The 19458-nt window shown below is 31.8% G+C and overlaps 1 long non-coding RNA gene across 2 annotated transcripts in view; it reads right to left on the bottom strand.

Annotated features, from left to right (window-relative positions):
- Positions 1-10181, bottom strand: part of LOC129958091 (uncharacterized) — a 157157-nt gene extending 146976 nt beyond the window's left edge. The window contains exon 1 of one of the 2 annotated variants that reach the window (XR_008783133.1): positions 10048-10181. This is a non-coding gene — a long non-coding RNA (uncharacterized LOC129958091). The remainder of the gene's footprint in view (positions 1-10047) is intronic. The other variant, XR_008783135.1, reaches the window with a different exon arrangement.
- Positions 10182-19458: the final 9277 nt, after the last annotated feature.

The raw sequence follows: 19458 nt of genomic DNA, 5'->3' as shown, positions 1-19458 counted from the left end.
GTTATGAATGATACGTCATTCTGGAGACGAATTAAACTGTCTAGGAAGGATTTTAAAATTTCGATAATTTAATGACGCTGTGCCAAGATTATACACTAAATTCCGTTCATTTGATTAACGGAGCTTCATTTGAACGGAACTAAATTCCGTTCATTGGATTTTTGAATTTTCCGCGTTTACATGAATAGACAGACTAACAGACAGTTAATACTTTCATAGATTTGGTCAAAATTTCACCCAACTCTACAAGTCTGCTGATAAAAAGATGTACAAAATTTCGTCTCTCGTTGCGTGTTTCAATTATTGTGCTCACTTGCACATGGGTAGGATGCCAATTTCCTGTTCGCGTGTTTCGTCCGAAATATGATGCAGATGTGCAATTTTCTTTTGAAGATCGTATAACAAATTTTATTCTGTAAGATTTCTTCGTTTTTGATCTATCGTGTCTACAAGCAGACTGAACTGACATAACTCAAAAATGGTTAGTTGGGACTCAGGAGATCTCAAACATAGTGTTTTCCAGAATATCTTAATTTTTCGACAGCTACAAAACGTTCTATAAATCGTATGTGAGAATCAGACGAAATTATCCAGCCTTGGCAAATGGTAATATGATATATGAATGATCGACCAAAGCGAATAGTAACACAAGTATTAAGGTTGTTTACAGTTCAGCCATTACTGCCCCATGCGCCAACCAATCTGTCAGGAAGCATGACCCATAATTCGAATTTAGACAACATAACATTAACATAACTCTTTAAGGAAACGAGTGCCCTCTTACTTATATGGCGACTTTGCATCCACATATTTGATGCGTCCCTCAGAGAGCATTTGGATTTGAGAATCGTACGAAAGCTACTCTAGACATGCCGAAGCACCCGGAGTAATCTTAATAACTATTATCGTGGCAGCACGAGAGCCAGCGTCGAGTCCTAATGTCCTTCCTTAAGAAATATGTCAGTCATGGAAGTGGAGGTATTTTATATAAGAGAAAGTAAAAAGATAATTTTCGTCATTTATTTCAGGGAACCGAAATTCTGTCGTAGGGCTTTAAAAAAGTAAAATCGAAAGTTTAAAGACAAAATCGAAAACTTCGAGATGACTACCATTGGTCTAACCAACCTAATCTAATTTAGACCAGACTAGAGAAATACTTAATTCTTTACTTTACTCGTCCTTTTTAACTTGTGCAAATCTTTTAAATAGATTCCTATAATAAGATTACCTATTGCAATTAATCTCATGACAAGACTTCAAGAAAAAATTTTCAGTTCTTCACTGATCATGGTTCCCTAGAACCCAAAGCCACCCTTCGCTCAAAAGTTTATATATAGCGCGCATAATCCTTTGCCCATGTTATCTTATAAACAGGATAACTAGAGTAATTTTGTTTGAATTTTAACTGGCTTGGAATATGTTGTTAGAAAGGTAAAAATCTCGGACGAGTTTGTAAAGGCCCATCTAGCACAAAGGGATTTTCTTTCGATATAACTTTCTTAATATTGAAGATAGAAAAATAAATCTAATTAGCCAAATTAGCGTCTCATTAAGACAAATAACTTTTTTATTTAAAGTTTTTCAATAACTTCAATATATTAGAAATTAGGGCCTGGAAAGTAATTTTCGAGTCCTAATTTTCATTGTTTCTAACATCAAGAATTTATGCGCCGGCGTCCTGGCATAGGGGTAGCGCATCTTCCCCGTGATCTGGGCGTCCTGGGTTCGAGTTCCGGTTTAGGCATGGTTGTTATTCCGTTGTTCTATCTGTGAGATGTGTGATTAGTTTAGTTTAGTTTAGTTATATTAACGACCCGTTGTAAAGCAAAACTAGTGCTATTTTGAGACGGACCTCGTAAGTTTGAACCGCGATCAGATGACGAAGACGACACCTGAGCTGGCACCCCCCTCACCACACCACACCACACCAGAGGGAGGACGTTTCGCATGACGGATTTAACGTGCAACAGACCCCATTACACGACGGTTCTTCGGTGGAATCGGGTCTTGAACCAGAAACCCTACGGCTCAGAAGCCAAGATCTTATCACCAGGCCACCGCGGCCTCGTGAGATGTGTGAATGTGCCCTCCTGTAAAAAGGGGTTGTGCAAGCGAATGAGTGATGCGTGAGTAGCTAAGTCGTACTCTTGGTCCTAGTTGGCGCTACTATAAAAAAACAAGAGACACTCCCCCATCGGCTTAAAATCGCTGTCTTCGTAACAGCGGGCTTGTCCATGGCAAGTGTCATAAGAAACAACAACAACGGAATTTATACTTGCAGATAGTAAACTTAGATATAAAGGAATTCACCTTTGCCTTCCAGCTTGCCGAGATGATTTTTTTTTATTTGTGTCTCTTTTACTTGTTCATTAATAACTGTGCATAAACATATTCATTTTTTTTTTCGTTCACTGTAGCCATTTTTAATTAATAATTTGAAAATTACCGCTGAAAATTATCATATGTGTGTCAAAGGCGTAAACTTTTCTCTGGAAATTTGTATTGTTGTCAATGCCAGTTCTTAAAAAGTGAAATATATAAAATATGCCAAATACAGTGATGTTATTTTAGTATATATTCGTTTACTTTTTTACGCTATTTTGACTTCGTTTCCATTCATTTCTATTCGTTTCTATATTTCTAAAAAAAGACTTTACAGAACCACGAGTATTTAACATTGCATTGCCCACTGTTTTCTTCACCCTGGGGTATCTTTTTTTCCGCCCAGTAGAGCTATCTAAAGGACAGATTGTATTGAGTTAGCCAAAGGACAGTGTCTTGTATAGAGTTGTTGACAACCTACAGGCGAAAAGAGTGGGAGGACAACGTGACACGGAACATGGAGCTGTCGGGATCCTTTTATATATTTTTCAGACCATCTGTGTGAGAGAAAATTACTTTTTTCTTCCCCTTTGTCAGTGTGTAAAATCCTGTTTATCCCTGTCAGTAACAGTGTCGGGGATAGGTGATCGACTTTTTTCAAGACGAGGGGTTACAATAAGGGATAGAGAATAAATACTGCCAACTGTTCACACACCGTGAAATTCATTTATACAATGGCTAAACATTTTAAAAAAATTAAGAATGGAGTAATTTATTATGATCATATAAACATGATAATATACTGAAATATTGATTTTTGAATAATAAATAAATTACTAATACATGATACTAAAAAATAAAAAAATCTATTATATTGTAAGGCTAAAGTAATAAAGTAGTTTAAGAAAGCAAATAATTAATGCATTTTAAGCCAAGGCGCAATAATACAACAAAACAGTACCGTTGACTGATTTTCGGGGTATTGTGATTGAGTGGCCTCGAAAATTAAAATGGATACTGTAATGAATGCGCAGACATAATAAGACACAGCTGATATCTCCATCAACCACACAAAAATACGGCCCATCATCAGAATAAAAGTTGACTCCCATTATTTTATCTACCGGGAAAATGAAAAATAACAATTATAACAAATATTTCTCGTTCCCCTATCTCAGGTGGTTCTTGATCGGATAAGATACGATAAACACCAAGTTGGAGTTACCCGTACTGTCCTTACGCATTGACTGCAGAGTGAAATAATAGTTGTCATGGCGGTAGCACGGAGATGGAAACTAAGGATCAAACTTAATAGCAACCAACACCCTCGGTACAACTCCTCAGAAAGGAAGTATGTCCTGTCATAGAAGTGAAGATAACGCGAGCCTATAGCTTTAACATACCCATAAGATTTACGAGATAATCCACCATACCGGGAGCCCTTCACTCTTATATTTAAAACGCCCACACACGATGGATAAGATGTTAGAGTGCCGTAAAGACGAAAGCATCACCTTTCCATGAAGTTTGGAGTGAATAGTATGACCATCGTCGCGACAACACAGAAGTGGTGTATAAGTTTGACTTCTAATTGCTATGCATCTCCCGTCATGGAAGTGAGGACAACTCGACCCCACTGCCTTAATGAACGAATTAAGGAGCAAAAATCAATCGCCATACCCAAAGCTTCTCGTCCTCATACCTTAGATGCTTCCCAGAAGGATAAATCTAATAGTACAATATAGAAGAAACTTCAGTCTTAATATGTGGTGTATAAGTTTGACTTCTAATTGCCATGCATCTCCCGTCATGGAAGTGAGGACAACTCGACCCCACTGCCTTAATGAACGAATTAAGGAGCAAAAATCAATCGCCATACCCAAAGCTTCTCGTCCTCATACCTTAGATGCTTCCCAGAAGGATAAAATCTAATAGCACAATATAGAAGAAACTTCAGCCTTAATATAGCGTCTGAATGACAGAACAACCGTGACAAGTCATCCGACTCCCTACTCGACCCATAATCACACCATTATGAGCAGCACATGTACTGAACCCTCGTACAAAGGTCTGCGATGGACCCAGACAGCAACGCCACAGTTGTTAAACCCACCAAAATGGTGGGAACCAATTACCATACTTGGAAGTTTCTTATCCAATATCTGAGAAGCCCTCCAGAAGGATAAGAGGTGATAGCACTCCTTTCTCTTGAGTACAGTAAAAATCCGACTATACTAATTCTACTTATCCATATCAGTTTGAGGGAAAAAAACTCAATCAGAATCTTCCCTAATTAAAACGAGTAATGACAATTAAACAAATAACTTTGAGCAGTCTATTCCAATAGTAAATTTCAATGCAACTTATAATATACAAAATATAGACAAGATTGTTTTTATAGTCATTAAATTAAAGCGTTATAAGATCATTTTTTTTTCCTTCTAAGCAACAATATTTTTTTCATCAATTATTAATTATACGCATCAGTTTGGTTCCATTTCATCTGAGTATATGTCGTCATACTTTATGTCCTTTAGGAAGGGTTCCTTGAACGATTTTTTAGGGAAATTTAACTGCATTCGGTTATAAAATTAAAAAAAAAAACATTCTGGGAGGTTTATTTTTTAGCATCTATAACGAATGGATCACACACACACACACAAACAAACAAAAACAAAAAATGATTTTCTTTGTTTCACGTCAGAGTCCCCTCATTCCTAAAAAGAAATATTTTCCTCGGAATAAATATTTTCAATTTTTCTCTTTTTGTAATTTAAGATATTGCTTATGGCAGCCTCTTTAATTTAAAGCCTCGATCGAAGTTTATGAAAAATGATAATGGGTATTACCTTAGCAGCCCGTCGAAGTATTTACTACACCTAAATTTATCTTTTCCAGCATGAAATCGGCGTTTTCTATAACATCTAATTTAGCATAGGGAAAAAAAAAGATTAAATTATTGCCATCAGTTAAATACAGGCCCCTGCGTATAATCTGTAATATTTAAAAACAACAAATGAATGTTGCTCGCCACAGGGAATGATTTTGTTTTTATTATTGCTCAGATGAAAGGCGATTATCTACCTTCAGTGTTTTTAGTTTTCAGCGCTTTCTTAAAAAAGAAGTGTTAACTGAATTATCTAGAACAAAGCTTTTCATCTTTTTGTTTGTTTGTTTGTTTATTTAGTTTCTCTCTGCATTTCTTTCTCTTTTTTTATTTTATTTATTTATTTTTGAGAAATTGTGTAGGAAAGGGATGGTTCGAGGGTTCTTTGCTCTCCTGATCGAAAATCTGTTATATTTGCATTCCAAACTAATTGAAAAGAAGATTCAGCAATCAAACCTAATCTATAACGAAAGAAAAACAAATAAAAATAACATGTATAAATGAAAAATAAAATAAATCTAGAAATTCATACAAATTTCGTTAGTATATTATATATTAACCACTTTGTTGATTGTCATTAATTTTATTTATATTTCTTGTGCATAACTTGATGTTGATGATATCATCAACAAAGTATTTTTAAGCATCAAACTGGGACAGGAATTAAAGTTGTGTTATTTTAAATAACTTTGCACTTGTTCTGCTTATTATGTAATTGAACCTTCCTAATGGAGTCGAGTTCCTGGATATCATTCTATGATTAAAATTTTAAGTGTTTGAGTAATCTATTTAAAACTGCCCGTTGTCATTTGCCTTAATGTAATTTCCCTTTCAGATTCTTCATGTAAATTGTGCATATAATAAGCAAAATCTTTGATCTTAAGATAAAATATTTTGCTTATTATCTGCACAGTTTACATGAGGATTATATGCATTTAATCTTGAATTTAATCCGTTATGCCACTAAAGTGTATTTAAAACTCCAGGTTTGTATTATCAAATGAGCTGAAAATCAGTCTTTATTTAATTATATAGTATCAATAAAATCAAGATTCTTAATTTTGTACTTTCTCGTGTACAAAGTATATAAAGAGAAACGTTGAAAAATTCGATTTCGAAATTTTATCCGATTTCCATGTTTCATACCTCCCGTAGACTGAGAAACATATTTTTTAGAATTATGCCGGTTTGTTTGTGAAAACGATAACTTGAAAGCGTTTCGAACCAGTCAGAAGAAATTTGGTGCATGATCTTTAAACCGAATTTGTAAATTTCTATCAAATTTTGAAAGAAATTCATTAAGATAAAGCCCGTCTAAGTTAGAACAACAACAAAACAAAGGGAGCTTGAAGGATAACATGTGGATACCTATCAAATTTGCCATCCACCGAGGACTTGTTGAAAATTTGAAAAATTACTAATGTTTAAGTATGCAAAACCAAATCGTACATATAATATAGATTAAGATAGCTAAAACATATATACTTTCCTGTAAATAAAGTTTACAGTAGATAGTTTAAAAATTCAATTTCAGATGAAAAAATAATCCAGTCACTTACCTGAAAAGAAAGAAAAACATAATTGGCAATAATGGAAAAAATTTGGCATTTAAATATTTAATGAAACCATGAAAACAGAATTTCATTACAGGAACGAATCTAATATATGAACATTATGTAAAAAAAAAAAAAAAAAAATCTTATCAAAATTAAGAAAAAAATTGCACGGCATTTATAAATTGGCATCATTAATCACTTAAGGACAAAACCGAGTTAATTCCTTCTACTTAATTTCAGTTGTCATATGCACATACATTAACTTGGTTCTTAAGCAGTTAAAAAGACAAAAGACAAAAATCAGTTTTGTGCAGTGGCATTTTCGAAATTATTACAAAAAAAAAGGGGGGGGAAAACCCGTCACCCATTTTTTTTAATTAATTGAAATTTCACACAAAAAAAAAGGCTCCAAAGTGCAATTCCCAGCAGAATATTTTTGCGTCAAATTTGATAACTCTAGGTCAAACGATCTGACCTGCAGAGCGCCAACACAAGCAGACACACATTTCCCTTTATTATTAGTAAAGACAAATTCCAAAAGAAAATCTGTCAAGGCACAAACTATTTTTTTTTTTTTTCGAATTTAAGAGAAATTCTTAATATTTTTCAAAAAACGGAATAATAGCAAATGCATTCAAACACTTTTGTAACAGACTGAATTGCTATTTATACACATGCCACAACCAGGAAGGAGGCCCTTCGAGTGTGAGAGGAGATGCTGTAATATTAATAGTAGTATTAAGTTCAACAGGAAGTAGTCAAAAATAGTTAAATTGTAGCATTAAATTCTCAGCTTATTTGGGAGGCACATTAAGGATAATGTGGCTAATTAACCTCCTCATACGGCTGGCTCCATGTAACATGCTCGTAAAATAAAATATTTTTTCTTGGTTCTCAGCATCCCCGTTATTAAGTGCGGCGATTTGAATATTCATATTCGCTATGTGTTCATTAAGGTAGGGTGGTGGGATTTTTTGCGATTAAATGCAACGCTATAGCGGCTTCTCTCACTAAACTGTATAACTTGATTAAGACACCCTTTCCTCGTTTTTCGATAATGCCTTTAAGAAATTTAAGAATCATGTGAATATAATAATCAACAGATACAAAAAAAAAAAAAAAATGCTATGAGCATAAACTATAAAAAAATCTTCTAGTCTGGAATGATATAATCTGAAAATGGAGATATAATCTAAATACAGAAACCTGATTTTTTAATTTGATGTCTTTATCTCTCAAAAAGCAGAATTTTGTAAAACTCTGTCCGGATGCAAAGTTTAAGTAAATCTAACTACTTAAGAAACAATGTAAATTGTTATTGATATGCAAAGTTATTCGTAAATCCAATTTCACCTAAAAATGGAACTAAATAAAATTTGTTATAAATCAAAATAAAATTCATGGAGGTTAATATAAGATAGTTTCAGAAAGAATGAGTTAACTTTCTTTCGCTAAGGTCTATTCGGCCGCGGTGTCCTGGTGGTAAGGTCTCGGGTTGTGAGCCGTAGGGTTTCAGGTTCGAAACCGGATTCCAACGAAGAACCGTCGTGTAAGGGGGGTCTGTTGCACGTTAAATCCGTCATGCCAAACGTCCTCCCGCTGGTGTGGTGTGGAGAGGGGGGTGCCAGCTCAGATGGCGTCCTCGTCATCTGACAGCGGTTCAAATTTACGAGGTCCGTCCCAAAATAGCCCTAGTGTTGCTTTACAGCGGGACGTTAATACAACTAAACTAGACCCTAAGGTCAATTCACTGTCACTCAACGCCAACCAAACAGCATGGTGGCACTTTATTTCATTCCTTTTTATTAGCATAACCGTTTATTAGCCTAACATTCACTACATTGCACTCCAACCCTCTCTGTGAAAAGCAAATAGCTAGAATATATCTCAAGACCCCCCCCCACCTCCTTCAATAAAACACAAATATCTCCCTGCCTATCTGCATTCATCGAGTGAATAATGTTAATATCATAAATTAGTGCAAATTAGGGCCGGTTTTATATTCAGTCTTTGGTTCCTCTCCATGCCAATTCTGATTGGTTTCCATGATCGGTTTTGGCGAGGAGCGGTCGGTAGAGTGATCAGAAATGACTAGCTTAACATAATCGTAGATTCTCCGTTATCATTTGAACTTTAAGAAAATCAGTGAAGTGATATCAATTGCGCCAATTCATATCACACGATATATACAACCCAAATGCATCACACAAATCTAATTTTAGGATCCACTGCGTGTCTTGTAAGAAGGAAAAAGTCATGATATCACAGCGTATAATTTGATATTCGATATCATATGCATTTCCACTTATTACATGTCTGTGATATTACATGCATTGTCTACATTTCAACTGAATGTGAATTTTAGTAATATTGCATGATCCCTTAAAACATGGAGTCAGTTATTTTAAGTCAGAAATTTAATGTGACTGCCTTTTTTTAAATAAAAATTAAGAGCTTTATATCCATCAAGTAAATTTTTGCTTTCTAGCCTATTCATTTTTATTGATTTGTATTTCAAACTTTTATTTTTATAAAATTAAAAATGCAGTTAAATTTAACCTTACGTAATGCAAGAATGATTTCATTTATCAATCCATGAATGGCATTTTAATTATTATGACCAGATTTTCCGAGTTTCAATCCGAGATACTCTAGAGCTTAGACACACAATCCAGGACTCTTGTAAGATTTTGGAGTAATGACATAATAATAATAATAATAATACAAGACAAATAAAATTTAAAGAATCAGAAATAATAAAATTATAATTTTTTAAAAGTATAAATAATATTTTTATTTATTTCATTTTCTCACCTCATGCTGGTTCATCGACCCGATTAAAGGATTCTGTACTAACGCCAAACTATGATTTTTCAAAGGCGATAATTCGCTAAATATGGCAACCTAGCTATATTGAAAAGTTTTGAAGTTTGGCTCGTTTTCTAATATTTAGTAAGATTTAGCCGACATTGGCAAAGAGTCTGTATCGAATTCTTTAATTTTACCGAAATAGAAAATTTTTCAGAAGCTATACTTCCGAAAAATAAACTTAATCTTTTTTTAGTATGAACTATTTAAAGATATGTAAAATTCGAGAGAGTCTGAGAGATTTAATTCGTCTCAAATCGGAGACACTTTTTTGTTCCAGGACAGACAGTCAAAACTCAGGGCTTACCTGCTAATTCGAGACGTCTAGACATGTCAGATTAACATATTGCTGGTTTTCAATATAATACTGATAATAAAACTACTTATATTTAGGAAATAATATTTAATACTTACTCAAATTGTCAATTCGGTCTGTATCAGTAATAACTTACTGTATGGTATTAAAAAACTTTGAAGTAATAAGATTATTTGTTGTTGTAGAACTATTTTGCTCCTCTTTAAAATCTAAATGATTATATGTGGGTCCATATACCTGGTGACGCAACAACTTGGCGAGCTTTTTGTTTTGAAGAACGCCAGCCAATAGTACTTCGACAAAACTATCTTCGCATCCATTTTGAACACTTTTTGATTTACCTCCAGTAAAATAAAAATTGAAACTGCACTCTTGATCAGGAAACAGTTGTTCATCATGTGTCCCCTCTTGAAAACGAAAACATCAAAAAAGTGACAAAGACAAAATAGTTCTGCAACAATAAGTCGCCCACGTGTTTCTCGCCTAATGGCATCTTGCCTTTATTTTTTTTAACCGGATGGTTGCTGTCGACTAACTACCATCCTGTATGCCATCAGCAGCATAGTTGGGAAAAACCACAAGTTTGAGAAATAGTTATGGGATTCAAATTTAGAAACAGAGGGTCTAAGGCTCAGACATGAATTAAGGGTAATTTAGAACAGGAAGTTTGAAAATTTTTCAAGATCATATCCGGAATATTAGACTGACTGGAAGACTTATTCGACAGATGTTCATTATAGACAACTGGAAGTTACACTTCAAAGCTTTTCATCTAAGAAGAAAAACTAAGTAAAAAATCATTTTTTTTCTAACTTTGAATATAAAAATACTGAATTCTTAGTCTCATCGGGTATGTTCACTAATTTTTTTTGGGCATCAATAATGTATTTCTGTAATATAACGTTTCTCATAGATAGATCTAGAATCGTGTTCGAGGATGTGAAAACGTTCGAATATTGTTCTCATAAGAATATTGAGATGCTAAAAGATGTTTTCATAATCGTACTAGAATTGGTTAACTGGGATTTTGCAGTCCTTGGAAATGTCTTGTCCGAAAAATTCGAATTAAAACTGTATCTAGACAGAGATAAGATAACTAAAGGAACCTTGATGATAAAATGAGTTTTTAATCAAATAATGACTGCAAAGAACAATAATTTTAACTAATGGTACTAATAAATGATGCATAACTAATAAATGAATAGTAAATAATTTCAATAAATAAATAACTGTTAATAAAATATCAATAGTTTAAAAGAATTCAGATAAATAAGTTATTTTAATAATAACTTTTTCCAATATTTCACTGTTACATTATCTCATAAATAAACCATATTTCATTCGGTCTTTTGTCATAAATTTCATTACATTTGTTTCTACAATAGTTTTTTAATTGTCATTTTTATGTACCATATTCTATACTTGATTTATACTATGTGTATGACGCAACATAATAAAAAATGGTTTTTACACCATAAAATCTCAAACACTCATTGTATGAAAAACCTCTGGTCTATACGAGCCAGGTATAATTTAAACCATCCTCCCACTAGTGTGGTGCGAAAATGTAGAAAGGAGGTACAGACTTAGATGCTGTTCTCGTCTTCTGACAAGGCTTCAAAAGTACGTGCATCGCAATAAAGCCTTCGTATAGCTTAAAAATGGAATATTAATCAGGATAAACTAATTTTAACTCTCACAGAAGCTGATATTCGTGAGAATCCAAAAAAATAAACCTATGGATTGTTGAAATAGAAGTGTGTATTAAAGTATCTCAATTACTTGTTTTGTATTTAATTTAGTCTCTAAATTAAAAAAAAAGTGGGGGATTCAAACCTCTGAAGGTATTTGAAATGTTCCTTATTGTTGCTTTCCGACAAAGTATCCTAAAATAAATCGATGAAAATGGTAATATTCAATTATCAGAAGTCAATATTATGTAATAATTTTACATTTGTAAAACCTTACGTCCCCAATTAAAAAATGTATATATTTACTCATTTTTTCATCACCTTCAAGTTAAGCAAGAAGAAGAGAAGTCGAAAATTCCAGAACTATTTTTAAAGAAAAAAAAAATATTTTATTCGTTGAAATGAATCGTCAGAATGAATCGTCAGAATTCGTTAAAATATTTTATTCGTTATGCATATATAAGAAAGAAATACTTACCAAAAAGTCACTTACAAATGAAAACTTGAGTATATATATCTATATATAATCAGCTGACATCTTTCAATATATCTATCTCATTGTGAAGCGCATCCAATTCTTCACTGTCAGTAAACTGTCCGGTTGTTAGCTTATAAAATATGGAATCTGCACAAAATTTATTTCATTCATCCTGACTGTCATCTAGCTTCATGGGTGCAATGGCTCATTAATTACAGCTGCTCATCGTCGAATATTTTCAATTCTATACACCATCTTTCACTTATAGAATAAATAATATTTAGTTTGAGGTAAAAAAAAATATTATAAGGTTGGTTATAAATGTAAAAATTAATTTTATAGGAAAAGAATATTTTCTATGAAATTTATATGTAAGTAAATTTTTCTGAACTATTATAACAAACCCGTTAGAGATAAGATACATTACACATTGATGTTTTTTTTTTTTTTTTTTTTTTTTTTTTTGAAGATGGGATTTAAGTGATCAGGTAGTAAAAATCATGGTTTCGATATCTGTCTTGTCCTTTCTTCCGTCATGTGTATAGATCTGGTTCTTGTTCAAATTATCAAAATGGGTCAGAAATTTTGAAAATTGAATGCTAGATACAAAAGAGAAATCTGCTTAACCGAAGATTTATATATATATATAAGAGGGGGTGAGGTCGCTCTTCTTTAGAGGTGAATCACTCTTAACGAACAAAACATGTATCTCGAGTATTCAAAAATGCACATTTAACCTCTTCGTCGTCCGTAGCGCGTTCAAGTAAAACTTCAGCAGGGCGGCTGTAACGCGCTTCAAGCTTTCTCCTATATTTTAAAACTTTTAAACGTTTCAAACGCTTTGTAAATGTTTAATTGTTTGAGTTTTTATTTTTGTTTGTTCTAATGCGTGAAAAACAGAAATTTTCTTTGATAGGAGAGGACGGCGAAAGGGTTAACGAAGGTACGGTTAAAAATTCTCAAAGATTTTCGGGCTGTTGGAGTACTTTGCTTGTAAGGGGATTTTGGCCGCTTCAGTTTTGAAAAATCAGTTAAATCACTAATTATATGTAACGTTTATAAATATGTCCAAATACCTTTGAACAGGAAAGAGTTGTAATTTATACTCAGTGTTATATAAGGTAAACACATTAACCTATTCCTAGAAGTAGGAAAAGGGGTAGCAGAGAAGACTTTGCCCAGTGCAATAAAAATTCTTTAACTTTGGCATTATCCTTATTATCTTTTATAATGCATTGTCGACGAAAATTTATTTCTTTAAAACATAAAATTTTGTTTCTTGCAGCTTACATAAACTTTGATTTTGCTTACATGGCGAGTTGCTTTTGAGTGTGACATTCTTGATAAGAATACATACTTAATAATCTTAATTAACATACTTAATTGTACACATTTTGTATCATGGAAATATAACTCGAATATTTTACATTATAAATATCATAATTTGCACATGGTATATAAAACTACAGCTCGAATATAGCTATATTTTAAGACTTGAGCTCTAAAAAAGTATTTGAAATAATTTATAATTATATGACTTAAAAACTCTTCGTGAAAAAAATTAAATAAATTCATCCCCAGGTCTGTATTTTTTTTATCAGATAATTACGTGAATGCAGTAAAAAAGTAAAATTCCGTTCAAAACATATAAAATTAGGTTACAAACGCAACGATTCACATAAAACGTTAAGATGTCCTTTTTCTAATGAAAATCAATTAATGCAAAAGAATATATCTTTTCGTCTACATCATATTTCTTCAATGTTGAAATAATTCTATCATATCGAATTATATCAGTATCAATTTAATTAGAATATTTTATCTTTAATTCAATATATTCGTTATGAGTGCAAATTATTTTTATTGAAATGAATGTAATCCAAACTCAAGAGTAAATAATTACAATCCAGAAGTTGATCTATAACTTAACTATGCGAAATACATGTGTGAAATTAGGAGGATGTGAGTTTTCTTTTTTTAAGTTCTCTTATTCTGCCCAGACTTGAAAAATAAACAAAAAATGAGGTAACTGTTTAGTCTCTCTCAATTTCATGGTGCAATAATTTAAAAATCTATGTGAATAAAAAGCTTCATAAAATCTCGTACAAACATAAACAAAAGCTTTAAAAAAGAACTTTTTTGTCATTAGAAGGAAGTATTATTTTTTCCTCCATCCGTAGCTCTTAATAATAGTTTATGCATATTCAGTAGAATTTGGTTAATTCGAAATAAAAGAGACCACAATAATAGTTTGAATTATCCAAAAGTTCAAATTAAGAAAATTAGAGTTTAAAAAAATGAGTACAGCAAAATAACATCAACAATTTTTAATTAAAAACAGCTGTAAAGATTTTTTAATGATAAGTATAATATAATATTATATAATTCTAATATTAATATGATATTAATTTTAATATATAATGCACAATGATAAGTAGTAATTTATTAATATTTAATTAATTATAATTTAATATAATTAATATTTAATCAATTATAATTTAATATAATTAATATTTAATTAATTATAATTTAATATAATTAATATTTAATTAATTATAATTTAATATAATTAATATTTATTTAATAAGTAATTTTAATTAATTATTAATATTAATAAGTAATTTATTAATATTTATTTAATAAGTAATTTTAATTAATTATTAATATTAATAAGTAATTTATTAATATTTAATTAATTACAATTAATATTTAATTAATTTAATTTATTATAATTTTAAAAAAATTTAATGTTTGTAAAAAATATTTCAACACGCAAAACATAAACAGTGTTCAGAATGCATAACAAATGTATACAGTAAAATTACAAAATAAACAATATCGCAGGAATTTTTTATAGCTTTTTGATTAAATAGCAGCAAAATCTTGGAGTGAATTATGCTGCAGTGAGGGCACAAGAAACAGTATTCAAATTATGAAAATAATTAAAAAAATAAAAGCAATTTTTAACATTTCTTTTACTTCGAATGAGCCAAAATAATCTCGAATTACTGGCGATATTTTAACATTATTTTTATAAGGAATTCAAGATCTGAGTGTAATTCAAATTACTAAAGAATTCGAATTAAAAACATCAAATTTATCAAGTTCCTTTGTAAAGTGCTCATCATTAATTCTCTCTCAGTACACTTTCCAGAGTATCTCATTTGAGCCATAAAATGAACTGAAATAATTGAGGAATGAAACAAGTCAATGATAAGTTTCAAAACTTCGTATCCTAGGGAATGTATTCCGATAAAGTAAATCTAAGTTTTAAAGAAGTTATAAAAAATACTCATAATTTCGCTTAGAAAGGAGAGGTAATTTAATAGTTAATGTTTTTAGAATTAAGCTATTCATTTGCTTAAACTAATGATGTTAGTACTTGTTCAATAATTTAAGAAATTGACTTACTAAAAAGCACTTATTTCAAATGGACAAATGAAATTATTGAGTCAAAATCGAGTTTTTATTTTTTTGCATCGAGACATCCTGGTTCCCCCCCCCCCCATTCTGGATCAAGAATTTTCATGCTTTTTTCTCTAATGAGCAAGCACTGTGCTGTAAGAAAGGATCTCTATGCCCCAAAATCCAAACTACATTCGATAATGAAGCATCAATAAGTGATTTTTAAAAAATTATATTAAAAGGATTTATTCAGCCATTTTTACAAAGGTATATATAGAAGAAAAAAAGAATTATATTTGTTTTCAAATAGTGAAGAATCCCTACAAAGAAGTTTCCTGGTTGGCATTATTTCCTTTCATAAGTCTACCTTAAACTCATTTTATATGAACCATAGACTAAGAGGATTAAAATTGTCACTAAATCCAATAGTAAATCTATTAATAACCCGGCCATTTATGCAGAGAGGATGACGACATAATGAAGTGGTTGGGGACAGATATAAGCTAAATCTCTAAAATTGAAGAATTTTAAATTTAGAAAGAAAAGAAAAGAAAAATCGGACTCAGTCCGGTGACGAGACAACAGGGAGAAAAAAAGAAATTAGCTAATACAGACAAACCAAAACAAGCGGTAACTTTAAGACTATGACTGATCTACACATTAAGGTAAGCACCAATCAAAGATTCCACCTTTAATTATCAAGAATTCGGCAAAATTCAATAGTTATCTTTAAAAGAATTATCGAAGTTATTTCATAAACTTGTAACGCCAAACTTCCTAGGAATTTTATCAGAGTATACTACAAATTTAAGATAATCGCCACAATGCAATTCTGAGTTTGTTTATTAATCCTGACAAAGCACGATTCTGGTTTCAGAAACAAGAATCCCTTTATGCAGTTCCATTTAATACCAAAAAAAAAAAAAAAGATTCTTATCCGTATTTACGACATATGGACCAACCAAGATTGCCTGCTACTGCAATATTGGCACCGAGGCTAAATTATGCTACAGTAGCAACGATCAATCAGCCGTCATATTTTAGGGGGGAATAGTCAATCATTAATCTAGCTTTGTTACGGAACACTAACGGGGTCTTTCCGAACCCCACTTAGTGTTCTGTTAAAGAACCGATACATTAAATGTTGACAGAGATCCCAGTGGTGAGGAATCTAGAGTCAGATAATATTCATCAAAATCAATAAATTGTAAGAATAAAGAATGTTTTTTTGAAGTTTTACATTACATTTTTTAAAAATCTTTTGTACTTTTAAAAAATCGCTATTATCTTCTAATATCAGTACCTTTTTTTTTTTATCCATTGTTATTTATCTCACATTTACTCACATTACAGTTACTCAAATTTGCGATGAAGTAATTTCTAATAAAAAGTATATAAATAAAAATTAAAATGTAGCATGTTAGAAATTCTTGTTTACATACTTTATCAGCTTGCATTTACTATTTAAAGCACTAGAGGAATTTATACTGAAAAGAAAAGATATTTGAATCAATTGTAATTCTTAAACATGATTGTTCAAAATGTTTCTAATGGCATTTTGCAAGAAGTAGCTTAGTATATGTTCTGTATAATTTTTTCCATGAAATTTCCATTGTTCCATAATTTAAAATATATAAATATTAAATGATGAGATAAGAGGGTAATTGATATTTAGAAATTATGATAAACTGTATTTCTGGCTCCTCACGTCTGAAGAATATATAACTCCAGAAGATGCAAATTACTGAACTGAAGGATGGAATAAGCTGATGTCAATAATTTCTAGTAAATTTCTTTCTAGTTAAATTTCTGACAAATCACACGAATAAAAAGGGAATTATAAAGGTAAATAATGGATGAATTAAGGATGTTGAAGAACTGATTTTGCAGATGAAAGCATGTGATCCCCCCCAATACACACGCTTCCCCCTTCGTCCAATCAACTCAATAATACTCGTCCAAAAATGAATATCAACTGATGCGTAAGGATATTTGTTTATCTTTAAACTAAAACACATAAAATACAGTTTAGCTTAAATACAGTAAAAAGGCGAAAGTTTTAAAACAATGTTACGCTCTTGACAAATACAATTCATTTTACGCATTATTTCATTGCAGCATAATTCTACTAGGAAATATTTTTATTTTTAATCTTAATAACTGATTCATCCTTATAAAAATTTTCACCTGAATGTTTTAGAAAATTATCAACCGACCGTTTTTCGAAGAGTGACTTCTAACAAAAGAAAACGAATATTCAATGAATCAGATTAGTTGCTGTTGAATAACATGAAGCGAAACCAAAATCCATAAACAGCCAATGAGAGAGAGCGAAGAAAAACAAATCGAGACAGAGAAGGCGAGGTTTGTATGATAATGAAAGGGGGAAGGAAAAGAAAAAGAAAAAAAAGTATCAGCTGGTTACTAGCCAAACCTGGACTAGGGGAAAAACAGCTCTTGCATTAGTAAATACAAATGGAAAAAGGGTACGCCTTTCATCTACCTGTTCATTCCGCTGTAAGCAGTGAGCGAATTTTGGTGCTATTTAAGGCTGCTCACTGAGCAGCTCTAGCTTTTAATGCATTTTGTCTACTTTTCCCGTTTTTAAAGCTTTTTTTTGTTGATCACTGAATTTACAGAATAAAAGTAAAAAAGAAAGATTAAAAACGAACATGATAGTTTTTTGAAATTACATCAGAGGATTCTGCATCCTAATGTACAAATCGCCACTGATTTTGCACAATTGATCGAAATAGTCCACTGTTCTACATTTCAAATCACCAGCTAATCAGATATAGAGTTGAAGTCAAAAAACGTAATTTGAAACAGCGGGTTAAAACAAATCTGTAGATGTGTGATATTTATATTAATTGATATAGTGTGTTGTAGAATGGAAGAATGTCAACTTATAAGTAAAACATCTCATCAGAAAGCTTTCAGCAACTCGTGCTTCTCGACGTTTAGTGTTGTGGATCTCAAAAGAAACTTCATTTAATTTACCAGTTCTTTTTTAACGCATATTGCTATCATCATCAGATGTTGTCACACACACTCTCGCAACAGGAGTTGATTTTTGTCTACTTGAACAGCAAATTATATCTTAGCTTGAAGTTCTATTATTTATTGCCATTGCGAAACATCTTCCGAGTGCAATCGACGTACGTCAACAATCCAAACAAGTGTAGATTACCTGCTATTACATATCCTTGTCATCACAACATCCCCTTGTGGCATATTTCAATACAGTAATGCATGGCCATAATCAGCAATAAAAGGTGGTAAGATTTTGTAATTCCTGACGATGATTTTGTGAGCTAACAATGACCAAGCATTTAATCAATGGAACATTTGAATATTATTCCTACATATCTGCTGTGTATTGATTTGTAATTTTGCAACAAGATTGAACTACAGCAAACATTTAATCCAAATTGTGAGTTGCAGCAAAGTACAGCATTTGTCTATGTTATCAGGTTGTTCTATGTCGTCAGATTGACCGTCAATCGTTTGGATAAATTGTATCTATCTGAGCCTCATGCATCGTTGGTAACTAGGATGCAAGGATAAGTGATGCCCAGAGCATAAAGTGATTTTTTCGCACCCTATTCGTCATCATCGGTATGGCAAGAATAATTGGGCATGACCTTACTTTTTTGTCCAATCATGATGTTTCTCTTTAGAAAGTCATATATGAACGCATTAATGTTTTTCCTCATGGCATCCCTAAATCTTTGGGAAATAAACGGGACGAAGCATCTATATTCCTTGCCACTACAATCGCTACGCCACTGCTAGAATGGGAAAATTAAAGAAAACAAAAAAACAAAAACAAAAAAAAAGCAAGTACCCTAGCACCATTGTCAGAAAGTGTACGGTTGAGCTTAAGAACTAAAGAAAGCTGACGCTTACAATTTTATTTAGTTATATTTGGGAAA

Source organism: Argiope bruennichi, chromosome X1 (genome assembly GCF_947563725.1).
Source record: "Argiope bruennichi chromosome X1, qqArgBrue1.1, whole genome shotgun sequence".
In the NCBI taxonomy this organism is placed as follows: Eukaryota; Metazoa; Arthropoda; class Arachnida; order Araneae; family Araneidae; genus Argiope; species Argiope bruennichi.
Note: the sequence above shows the minus strand (reverse complement) of the source record. Positions and strands in the feature narration are given on the sequence as shown.